Source organism: Sciurus carolinensis, chromosome 6, assembly GCF_902686445.1.
Source record: "Sciurus carolinensis chromosome 6, mSciCar1.2, whole genome shotgun sequence".
In the NCBI taxonomy this organism is placed as follows: Eukaryota; Metazoa; Chordata; class Mammalia; order Rodentia; family Sciuridae; genus Sciurus; species Sciurus carolinensis.
The window spans coordinates 100676837-100689784 of NC_062218.1; the positions used below are offsets into that span (position 1 = coordinate 100676837).

A 12948-nucleotide genomic window follows, 5' to 3' on the forward strand; every position below is an offset into this window, starting at 1 on the left:
TCGGCCCCTGTGGGCGCGCGCCGGCGGCTCGGTGCCAGGCCCGGGGAGAACCGCGGCGCGCGCCTCGGGTGCATCCCGGCCTCGCTGCAGAGCCGGCGGTCCTAAGCTCCGAGGGCCGGGGGCAGACAGGACCCGAGAGGCCACTTGAGTGGCCAAGCGACCAGCTCCTGGAACGCCCTGGGGGCTCTTGGAACACACCCTACCCCAATCTTAGGTCATCCAGAGCTCACGTCCTCATCAGTGAGCTACACTGCTGCAGGAACAGTCTAGAAATCCCAAGTCTTAAGAGGTGGCACTTTGCGTGGGGAAGTCAAAGTAACTACCTTTTTCATGGGGAATATCCCTCCCCCTGCCAGCGTGCACCCTCCTTCTCAGGAGCGGTCTGGGTGTTGGTTCCACCTGTGCCTTTCTGCACCCTTACATCTGCTGGGCTCCCAACCCCCAACCCACTCACTCCCTAAGAGTTTTGGAAGCCTCCGGGGGAGTGAATGCTTGCTCCAACCTGTGACCCATGGTGGAGTGGTCTGGTTTGGGCTGTGGTCTGGGAAAGAGCTGTCTTTGCCGTACAGAGTGTGCTTTTGGACCTATTAATGCGCGTTTGCCGGCATTGGCTTCACTGGGTTTCTAGAATGTTAAAGGCAGCCGCTGATGTCCTAGGCACTGTGCTGAGCCGAATTCTCTTTTAATCCCTATTTTAGCACCAAGAGGTAGGAATTGCTATTCTCTCTATACACTGAAGGAACTAAGGTTCAGAGAGGTCGAGGAACTGAACCAACTCACACAGCCTAAGCACATTTAGTCACCACGTTCTGATTAATGATGACCCTCTGCATATTTTAGATTTGATTATTTGGTTGGCGGAACCGGTGGTGAATGGAGCACAGATATTTTTGTTGAGTATTTTGTCTCCTGAATCTGCACTGAGCTCTGTTCTAGATCTCATTTACTGAAAATTGACTTGGGTGACTGGGGCACTCACGCTGAAGTCTGCCTTTTCTGACCATATGAGGTCCTGATTGGTCATGTGAGGTCTTGAGTGGCTTGGGCCTGTTTCTTTCCACTGTACTCCAATGGGATAATGGGGTGCTTTAAAAAGGGGTGTGGTGCTAGATTTCCCATCTGCAAGACCCTCTGTTTAAAATCCCAACCCTCGAGGGCAGTGGTAAGAGCTGGAGAGGTAGGTGGTGGGGTTGGCTTTGGGTATAAGCTGTGTCATATGTAACAGTGTTGTCATGTGCTTGCTCTGTGCCTTGTGCCTTGTCCAGTGCTGTACCTGTGTGTTCTCATTTGATGCTAAGAGATGAAAGTTGGTACCTAGGGAGGTTGTGCATCTCGAAATAGTGAAGCTGGGGTGGGGTTTGTCCCCAAGTATTTGTGCAAGAAGAAGTCATCCAGGGAGCCCCAGAAATAGGACTGCAGTTGCTTGCCTTCAATCAGTGTAGGAAGCTAAGAGGTCTGATGCCTGTGGGTTTTGAGAGAAATGGAGTGAGTGGCCTTTGGCTCCTTTGTGCTGCAGCTGTCTGCAGATCTTCAGCTCAGAGCATTCGTTGATGAATCTCCAGAGCAGGCTTTAGTATCTCCACCTGTCCTCTTTTGCTTTTGTAGAATGCTAGTCACAGGTCCCCAGCACCCTGGAGGGAGGGCCATCTCTTGTTTCCATTCCTCAGACAGGGAGCACCAGACCCCCACCTCTGTGATTGGTCTACGGGTGTGTTGACTAAAGGCAGAGAAAAGCCATCAGGAGTCAGGGGCCCTAGCCCCTGCCACTCAGTTCTGGGGAAGCAGGAACCAGAGGGCAGATCATTTGATGTCTCCTGGTCTCAGTTTCCTGACCTGTGAAGAACTTTGCTCTTTGTTAGCCCTTCCAGCCATTATATGAAAAATAACTTCTGTTTATTCAGTGTCTTAGCATTTATTTAGCATCCCTTACATTGCCAGGCACCACTGTTAACCAGTGTTAAAGGTACAGCAGTCAACAAAACAAAAGCTGTGCCTTCTTGGAGTTTACCTTTTAGGTGAACAAGACTCCCAGATTAAATAAAAGTATCTACCTTATGCATATGTAAATATATGCATCTGTGTGTGTGTATGCATACACGACTTTCCCTATGTGTATATGTGTACAGTGTCAGGTAATGCTTGGGTTATGGACCAAAATGAAGAGTGCTGGGGAGACACAGTGTTTATGGGTGGGGGGCTGCTATTTATTTAGGGTGGTAAGGAAGGCACACTGATAAGATAGAACGGAAGGAGTGAGCCACCCAGCTTGTAGGATTCTTCCTTGCTGTAGGCAGTTGGAATGGCACAGATCAAAGACCAGAGAGGGGAATGTGTTGGATAGCACTTACTATATCAGGTACTGTGTTAAGGGCTTTATATTGTTATCTATTTAATCCTTTTACCACTTTTTAAGTATGAGGTTCAGCGAGGTTAAGTGATTTACCCAAAGCCACCCAGCTAGTAGGTAGAGGAGGTGATATTCAAATGCCAGTCTTAAGCATGCTGCTTCTCCCTGGGGGGCTCTTAGAACTGAAGGTGGTGTTCAATTTATAATCTGGTTCTTTTGACTTCTTGAGGATTAAGTGTCCATAGTGGCCAAGGTGACTCCTGGCCCCTGAGTAGCACTGTTTGGATGGAAAGCTCAGGGACTGAAGTTCTTTTTTGTGAATGGGGGAAGGTAATATGTTTGATGCTGGAAAACCCCATGTTGTGTTTATGGCAGAAGGGGGAAAACACCTTCAGATGAGTGTAAACAAGAGAAATGGGAAACCTGGGCAGCCTGAATCCCTCCACCCCATTTCTTTCCTTTTAATTTTCCCATGATAGGTCCAGCACAGCATGCTGTATTACACAGCGATAATTAAAACACTTGGATTAGTGAACTGAGATTTATAGGGCAAACAGGAGCCAGAGGAGAACACGACAGTCATCTCTTTCATTTGCAGGCAGATATCCAGATTGCCCCTTGCTTGCATTTTCTTCCTGACACTGTCACCTACTCTGCTTAATTAGATCCTTTTTTCTCCCCATATCCTTTCCAGCCGCTGCTGCTCAGCCTGCTGCACAGCAGAGTTGGTGAAGCCACATACTCAATGCTTTCCCACAGCCCAGGGAAATGTGAGTCAGAAACACAGCAGCAGAGGCGAGGGAAGGAGGGAAGGAGGGTGCCTTTGCCTCAGGCCATCCAGCCGGCCTGTCCATCAGCATCCTGGAACAGGGACAGGAGCTAAGCACAGGAGCAAGATGAGGGCGTGCCAAGCCTCTTCCAACCTCCCAAGACCGTTTTCCACTAAGTGCTAGTTTGTTGTGGGGAAAGGAGGAGAGTGAGTTTTGAGTTTCCCAAACATCAGACCACCCCCAAAGCACCTTCCAAAAGCAAATACTGTCTTTTTGTACTATGTTCGAAGTTATTCCCAGCTCTGGCCTTGGGGGACCGCAGGGACTGAAATGAATGAAATACTTTCAAATTTTCAGTCTAGTAGAAGGAACAGTCAAAAATGGCTAATGAGAATTTGGGGCCAAATTAATTTGTTTTGGCCAGAATAGTTATTGAGTACCTACTACGCGTCCAACTTCTTTCTAGGAACTGAAGGGATACAGTGGTAGCCTAGCACCAAGACATCCCTGCCCACATGGGTTTACTTTTTCCCTGGGTAAGGAGAATTGTGACAGCAAATTTCTTTGCAAAGAGCAGAAGAACTATGCAGAAAAATGAAATGGGGAAGGGACTGGGGAGTGCTGGGACCTCTAAGATTTAGAATGAGGCCAAGAGGGTGTTGTGAGGTGGAAACCCACATCTGGTCTTGAACCACATGTGGATACCTACTGGCTGTGTGACCTTTAAGTTTCTGTAATCAACTGATCTGAACCTTATTTTTCTCATAAAGGGATAAAATGAAAATAAATAAATAAATAAATAAAGCAAACCCATGAAATCCACACCTAGTCAGGACTCCACCATTGAGAGCAGTTATTAACATTCAGTGTTTCTGATGGGGTGATGGGTTGCTGAAGAAGTGATTGCATTGGAAAAAGGGTGGTCCTTCCTGTCACCTTTCTTTTTCCCATCATTCCTGGTTTGACCGTATCCGGAGAAGGCAGCAGGAGTGCCCGTGGACTCTTGCAGCTGGAATTCCCACTGGAGAGGATTTAGATACTGGCTTGGTATGCTGGCTTTAGGTTGGAGTAGAGAATTTTCAGTATTTTGAATTTGGTTTTCAAGATTATTTTCCATTATTTTCTGTGTTCACCCAGATAGTCCACTGTAAGCCTGGTGGGAGGCTGGGGCTGCCCACTTGTCAAGCGGGAAAACAGGCACCGGATGTGAGTGCCCAGCCAAGGTCACCTCCAGTCTCCAGAGGACTCCTGCCGGCCTGGCGATGAGTCATGCTGGAGCTTGCTCCGGGGTGAAATCACAAAGGAAGCGAGGCTTGGATTGATTGCAGGCGGCAGGGAAGTTTCCTGTTCTGGAGCTACCTCAGCAACACCACCTCCTCCACCTGCAGGGCCTTGCTGTCTTCAGGTCAGCCTCCTGAGTGCCCCCGCCCCCCAGCCTCCTGAAGAATCAGCAGCTGCTTTGGAGTGAAGGAGAGATCAGAGAGCTTTTGGCATTTTAGGGAGGCGAAGCAGCAAACAGAAGAAGTAAAGAAAGGGAGACTGTGTGGTTGAGAACTTGGGGCTCTGGGGTCAGGCAGACTGGCTGCCACTTAGCAGCTGGGGCAGATCACCTTGGTTACTGTTGTTAGAGAGGAAAAGGGGGCTGAACCGGATCAGGGATCGGGGAGGTGAGAGGGCTCCCTGGCCACTCTGCTGGCCACCAGTTGAGGCCTAGCTGAAGCTCCACCTGAGATTTCTAGTCAGCCACACAAGGGAGTTGCTCTTGGCCTCGAGGAGTTTACTCTGGGACCAGCAGAGCAGGAACAGATCAGCATCTGACGTCTCCCTGTCTTGGCTCATCTTTCCTGGCGTCAGGTTGGGTGGGCACGGTGGGCCTGGGAGCGCCCCCCGCCCCCGTTCCCTTTCCCCCCCTCACCTTAACCTTTGCTTCTCTGGTGGAGACTTGTTATGCCTCCCATCTCTGTTGCCTCCATATAATGAAAATAATTGAGCCTGTCTGCACCGATCACTGTCCAGGAATGCATCAAGCCCGCCGCTGTCCTCTCCACAGGCCGCGCCCAGGCTGCAGCGCGTGGGCCTGTGGGATCCTCGCTCCTAAACCCTAGCACACTGAACAGCAAACTTTCCAGGGAGGGTGGCAGACACCCCAGCGGGTGGTGAATGATTCTGAAACCCAGGCTCAAAGGCCCCAAGATGGATGCAAAACATTGTTGATGGCGTGTTTGAATTTTGAATCTGCCTTTCCTCCTCCAGCCTGGCTCTGCTACCACTCCCAACCTGTTTTATGTGGACCATTTTATTGAGAAAACAGCTAACAGGCGTGATGGAAGATTTGCATGGACTTTGAGTGGGGATACCATGAACGATCTGTTTTTCTGATTTCTACTTTAATTACCCCAAGAGCAAATGTTATGCCTGTGAGAAGAACACCTCCCAGCCTGAGTGACAGGATGGGTCTGCTGATTAGAGGGAACTTAGTTATAGTATTCCAATCCAAAACCCCCATTTATGTCTGTGTATTTTGTTAAGATGTTGTAACAACCCCTCGACCTTGGGTTAGGGATGGAACCCAGGGTTGCTCAAATACTAGGCAAGCACTCTACCACTGAGCTACATCCCCAGCCCTGTAATAATCTTAAATTTTAAAAAAGACCATCCATAATCTTCCCATCTCTAAAATGACTACCTTTTGCTTGGGCTCCATCTTCATCTTTACCCTTGCCCCTGGGTATCATGGGCCTGTACTGTGCTAAATCTTTTACATATTTTTCACTAAATCTTTGCAGTAACACTGGAAGGAAGGAAGATCCTTGATACTTTGATGAAAAGGCTGAGGCTCTGAGAGGTCACGTGGTCATGGTGAGCAGAACTGAGATTCAGACCCAGGTCTGATTCCATTCAGAGTTGGCCAACTTTGTGGTCACTGTGATTCTGTGTCTTTCTTTTTTTCACTTAGCATTATGTTATAGATATTTTCCTGTGTCCCTCTCTAGTTATTATGATTATTATTAACATTATTAAAAAATTATTATTATTATTTTGGTTCTTTTTTTTTTTAATACTGGGAATTGAATCCAAGGACACTTTACCACTGAGCTATATCCTCCCTCTTTTTTTTAATTATTATTTTTTTTATTTTTATAGAATGCATTTTGATTCATTGTACACAAATGGGGTACACCTTTTCATTTCTATGGTTGTACACATTGTAGATGCACACCATTTGTGTAATCATACTTGTACATAGGGTAATACTGTCTGTCTCAGTCCAGTATCTTTCCTTCCTCCACCCTCTCCTGCCCCATTTCCCTCTACATAATCCAGAGTTCCTCCATTCTCCTCTTACCCCCCTGCCACCCACCTGCCGTCCCCATTATGTATCATCATCCACTCATCAGATAAATCATTCTGCCTTTGGTTTTTTGGGATTGGCTTATTTCACTTAGCATGGTACTCTCCAACTCCATCCATTTACCTGCAAATGCCATGGTTTTATTCTTCTTTATGGCTGAGTAGTATTCCATTGTGTATGTATACCATAGTTTCTTTATCCATTCATCAATTGAAGGGCATCTAGGTTGGTTCCACAATCTAGCTATTGTGAATTGAGCTGCTACAAGTGTTGATGTGGCTTTGTCCCTATAAATCCCTCCCCTCTTTTTTGAGACAAGGTCTCACTAAGTTGCTGAGGTTGACCTTGAACTTGGAATCCTCTTGCCTCATCCCCTGGAATCACTGGAATTACAGGTGTGTACCACCACACCCACCTTCTTAATTATTGTCTAAAACAGGAACATAAAATTCCCTAAACCATAATTTTTTCTCCTTTTTTTAAAATTTAATATTTTTTATTTTTACAGACACATTTTGATTCATTGTACACAAATGGGATACAACTTTACATTTCTATGGTTGTAAACAATGTATATTCACACCATTCATGTAATCATACATTTATATAGGGTCATACTTTCTTTCTACTGTTCTTCCATTCTCAATCCCTCCCACCTCCTTTTCCTCTGCACCCTCCAAAGTTCCTTTATTCTTCTCCCCCCCCATCATTATATATTGTCATGCACTTATCAGAAAAAACATTCGGCCTTTGATTTTCTGGGCTTGTCTTATTTCACTAAGCATGATATTTTCCAACTTCATCCATTTACCAGCAAATGCCATAATTTTATTGTTCTTTATGGTTGAGTAATATTCTATTGTGTATATATACCACAGTTTCTTTATCCATTCATCAATTGAAGGGCATCTAGGTTGGTTCCACAATCTAGCAATTGTGAATTGAGCTGCTATGAATATTGATGTGGCTGCATCACTGTAGTATGCTGATTTTAAGTCCTTTGGGTATAAACTGAGGAGTGGGATAGCTGGGTCAAATGGTGGGTCCATTCCAAACTTTCTGAGGAATCTCCATACTGCTTTACAGAGTGGCTGTACCAATTTGCAACTCCACCAGCAACGTTTGAGTGTGCCTTTTCCGCCACATCCATGCCAACACTTATTATTGCTTGTGTTCTTGATAATAGCCATTCTAATTGGAGTTAGATGAAATCTTAGGGTGGTTTTTATTTGCATTTCTTTAATTACCAGGGATGTTGAGCACTTTTTCATATATTTGTTGATCACCCATATATCTTCTTCTGTGAAGTGTCTGCCCATTTCCTTAGCCCATTTATTAATTGGGTTCTTTGTATTTTGGGTGTAAAGTTTTTTAAGTTCTTTATAAACTTTGGAGATGAGTGCTCTGTCTGAAGTGTGTGTGGAAAAGATTTTCTCCCACTCTCTAGGCTCTCTTTTCACATTGTTGATTGTTTCCTGTGCTGAGAAAAAACTTTTTAGTTTGAATCTATCCCATTTATTGATTCTTGCTTTTATTTCTTGTGCTATGGGGGTCTTGTTAAGGAAGTCTGGTCCTAAACCAACATGATGGAGATTAGGGCCTACTTTTTCTTCTATTTGGTGAAGGGTCTCAGGTCTAATTCCTAGATCCTTGATCAATTTTGAGTTGAGTTTTGTACAGGGTGAGAGATAGGGGTTTGATTTCATTTTACTGCATATGGATTTCCAGTTTTCCCAGCACCATTTGTTGAAGAGGCTATCTTTTCTCCAGTGTACGTTTTTGGCACCCTTGTCTAGTATAAGGTTACTGTACTTATGTGGGAATGTCTCTGTGTCTTCTATCCTGTACCATTGGTCTAGGTGTCTATTTTGGTGCCAATACCTTGCCGTTTTTGTTACTATTGCTCTGTAGTAGAGTTTAAGGTCTGGTATTGTGATACCTCCTGCATCACTCTTCCTGCCCAGGATTGCTTTGACTATTCTGGGTCTTTTGTTCTTCCAGATGAATTTCATGATTGCTTTTTCTGTTTCCATGAGAAATGTCATAGGGATTTCAATTGGAATTGCGTTAAATCTGTATAGTGCCTTTGGAAGTATGGTCATTTTGACAATATTAATTCTGTCTATCCAAGAACATGGGAGATCTTTCCATATTCTAAGGTCTTCCTCAATTTCTTTCTTCAATATTTTGTAGTTTTCATTGTAGAGATCTTTTACCTCTTTGGTTAGTTTGAGTCCCAAGTATTTTATTTTATTTTTTTGAGGCTATTGCAAATGGGGTTGTTTTTCTCATTTCCCTTTCAGATGTTTCATTGCTTGTGTATAAAAATGCTTTAGATTTATGTGTGTTGATTTTATAGCCTGCTATTTTGCTGAATTCATTGATGAGGTCTAGAAGTTTTCTGGAGGAGTTTTTTGGATCCTCTAAATAGAGATTCATGTCATCAGCAAATAGTGACAGCTAAAGTTCCTCTTTTCCTATTCGTATCCCTTTAATTTCTTTAGTCTGTCTAATTGCTCTGGCTAGTATCTCAAGGACAATGTTGAATAGAAGTGGTGTAAGAGGACATCCCTATCTTGTTCCCGTTTTTAAAGGGAATGGTTTCATTTTTTCTCCATTAAGAATGATGTTGGCCATGGGCTTAGCATAAATAGCCTTTATAATGTTCAGGTATTTCCTACTATCTCTATTTTTTCTAGTGTTTTGAGCATATGAAGGGGTGTTGTATTTTGTCGAAACACTTTTTCTGCATCAACTGAAATCACTATATGATTCTTATCCTTAAGTCTATTGACATGATGGATTATGTTTATTGATTTACAGATGTTAAACCATTCTTGCATTCCAGGGATGAACCCCACTTGATCGTGGTGCACAATTTTCTTAATATGTTTTTGGATATGGTTTGCCAGTATTTTGTTAAGTATCTTTGCATCTATATTCATCAAGGATATTGGTCTAAAATTTTCTTTCCTTGATGTGTCTCCTAAACCATAATTTGTATAACCATTTTCTCATCTTGGGAATTTGTGTTGTTTTAGATTTTCACTGTTACAGACAAATTTGAACTTAAAACTTTTCTTTTCCCACCTTTCTTGACTCATCCTACATGTTGAGTGACTTTGCAGCCCCCAAGTTCCTGATTCCATTCCAAGCCTAAGGGTTTGGGGACCAAGGTAGCAAATGGTTAAGCCTCAGTTCAAGTCTAAAATCTGTCTGAGGCAGGGAGAAGGTGGATGCCCCAGCTCGAGAAGATTTTTTTTCTTCTATTTAGGTCCTTAACAGGTTAGTTGATGCCAGTCCACATGGATGAGGGCATCTTTACTCAGTCTAGACATGCAAAACTCATCCAGAAACAGCCTTCCAGACATACCCAGAAATAACGTTTTGCCAGCTATGTGGGCATCCCTTAGCCTAATCAAGTTGACACCTAAAATTAATAATTACATACACCCTGGTTCCCTCCATAGGTACAGCCATTTATTACCAATATTCTGTTATCTTTTCAGATATCCTGTGTGCAGACAAGTATTTAAAATTCTTTCTACCCCTTCGACTTTAAATGAGAAGGAACTTAGGCTCACAGAAGCCACCTAGTGAGTTATAATAGTAGCTCCTATTCTGTGCCTGAGGAACTGCCCTGGGTGCCGTGTCATTTTGTTTCCCTGCTATAGCCCTGCAGAATTTTTGTTTTATAAAAATAAATGCTTCAAACCTTAGTTTACCTCAGTGGGTTGACTGGGGATTAAATTAGATAATTCATGTAGAGGGACTTAGATCATGGCCCATGATGCAGGTTTTATGGGGGTCCAAAGCTTATATAATTTGAGGGCCATCTTTCAAATAAATACGACAGAATCATGAATCTAATACTAGAAGTCTAGTGAATATCTATTTAGAATGAGGAAAAAGCTCTTAACAATTCACACATTTATTCCGTTCTCTGTACTGGGGATTGAACCCAGGGCTTTGACGTGCTAGGCTGTTGTTCTGCTTTTACTGAGCTTCATCTCCAACTCCGTTTTTATTAACTGCCTGACACACTTCTACAATACTCTTTATTCCTTTATTTTCTGACTTCATACTCTTGGATTACAATAATGACAAGGATTTTCTAAAGTAATTTCTTTTTTTTTTTTTTTTTTTTTTTTTTTGGTGCTTGGGATTTGAACCCAGGGCCTCATGCATGCCAGGCAAGCTCTTTGCCACTGAGCCACATCCCCAGCCCTAAAGTAATTTTCTATAGAGAGAATAAAAGATTATTCATTCTTTTCTCTATCGTGTGTTTAGATTGCAAAAATGAGCTAATTTACACATAGACCCAAGCACTGTTTTATAGACTACTACATGTTTGTGTCCCACAGAGGAATTTTGATAAATTCTACTTTGTATAATCCTCACCAAAAATGAAAAAAAGAGCCTGTGTTGTAACATAATTGTGTATATGTGCTCACGTGTATATTAATTATCTTTCTTTCTTTTTTCTTTTCTTTTTCTTCAGTCCTGGTGATTACATCCAGTAATCACTGAGTTATATTCCTAGCCCCTCTTTATTTTTTTAAATTTTGAGACAGGGTCTCATTCAGTGTTGCCCAGGCTGTCCTTGAACTTGCCACCCTCCTGCCTCAGCCTTCTGACTTGCTGGGATTACAGGTCTGCATCACTGTGCCCGGCTCCTGATGAGTGTATTTCTGACAGAGAACTTCCATTTTAATCAGGTGAACCGAATCTTCCACTCACAATTTTGCGAGTCTAATAAGTGGAAGCATTTCTCACAGGAAGCATCTGACTCTATGTTTTGAACCTTTCTCTTCCTTCCCCATCATGTACATCGGGGTTGGCAGCGTAGGACATGTTCCTACAGCTATATAGCCGCTGAGGTGGTCAGGACCTGGGTGGTGGGCATGTATTCCTGGGAACTGTGCCAGCTTCTTGGAAATGACTGTGAACCACACAAGTGTGACCCCCTAAACTCTGACTCAGTGCATCACCATCACAGCTCCTGTGTGTGTGCATTCCCAGAATGCCCTTGGCCACTCCGCCATCGTGTGACAGAAAGGAAGGCATGACAGAAGGGAAACCAGAGTGAAGAGAAACAGTGGTCCCTCTAGCATTGTTTGAAATCCTTGACTTTGGCAGATTTAAAGAAGCCTAAGTCTGTGTGAACATATTTCTTTCCAGGTCCCTCTTAGGTAAGGACCCTGGAGCACCAGCTCCATAGTTTCCGGTGGACCTGGTTAGGTACCGTTAACATTGGTGGTTAAGAGCGGTGTCTTGAAAGAGCCACAAAGCACACCTAGGAGTGGCACGTCCTTATTGGTATGTTAGCAGCTTCAGTCATCCTCAGTTCCTCAGTGGTAAATATTACACTAGTAACGGTATGTTCCTCACCAGGAATAAAAACTTCCCAAGGGCAGACACTGATCTGATTGCTTATTGCTGTTGTTGGTGTCAAAGACACAGTTCTCACTTAGCACATGCAAGGTTTTGACTGGGTAGCCCCAAGCTGTCAGAGAAAGGGAAACTGAGGCAGAGTGGGCCAAGTGCCTTGACTTGAAGCATATTGGGAGCTGCCTGTAGCCGGACCCATGGAGGACCCTCTGGCTACCTTTCTTTCGCAATGTCTCCCATGAGCAGATGAGAAGGGGAAGTTTAGCCCACTTTGAGATAACCCGCTGAGTCATTCCCTTCCTTAGGGATGTGAGCCAGGGTTCCTGGGTATCACCCCTGGAGCTCACTCTGATTCATGAAATTCCTGGAACTCCCTCCCTTCTTGCCCTCTCCAGCCTGGGTCCCTGGGAATGGCCAGGAGACAGTGGGAAGAACAAAGGTGAATGATTTTGAGCCATAAAATAGTGATCCTGAAAAACAAGTTTGGAAGATGAATGGCTTTGTGCCTTGTGGAGCTTAGCAGGGGCGGCCCTCGGAATTACTGACATTCCTGCCCGAGAATTCCAGAGGCCCTCATGAGCAGAGGCCTGCTCAACTCCTGTCCATTCCAAGGGGTCGGTGAGTGAAGCGAGAAGTCCCTGTATCTCAGAACCACTGAGATGAAACCAGAGCGGTGACCTTCATCAGTGATCATCCTATTGCATGGCAGTGGCCATGGTCCTGGACCAGGTGGCTGCAGAGGTGCAGAGCAAGTAACAAAACCCCAGCCTGATCTCCCAGACTGAGCTCACCTCTTTGCCCTGCTGTTTTCTCTGACTGATTCAGGTTTCCAGCTGAGCTCTACGCGCAGGATTCCACCCTGGTTCGTTTTGCTTTGAAATTGCCCTGATGTGCAGTCCCCTGACCTAAGGATATGACCAGGAGCTCTAGGACAGGCTGTGGGTACTCATGTCTCTCTGATGTTTAACAACACAACTGGGATGTTGCAGCGTCTGCTTCTAGCCTGATTTTCCCTCCAGCCCTGGGATAATATTTATATAAAAATGTTGGCTCTCATCTCCACCCAGGAAAACACCAGCTGCTATTGA

General features: G+C 44.4%; 1 long non-coding RNA gene across 3 annotated transcripts in view; it reads left to right on the top strand.

Moving 5' to 3' along the window:
- The first annotated feature begins 4038 nt into the window (after positions 1-4038).
- LOC124987098 (uncharacterized) overlaps positions 4039-12948 on the top strand; it is a 110654-nt gene continuing 101744 nt past the window's right edge. For all 3 annotated transcript variants that reach the window (XR_007109135.1, XR_007109136.1, XR_007109137.1), the window contains exons 1-3: positions 4039-4164; positions 4255-4522; positions 5904-5976. This is a non-coding gene — a long non-coding RNA (uncharacterized LOC124987098). The remainder of the gene's footprint in view (positions 4165-4254; positions 4523-5903; positions 5977-12948) is intronic.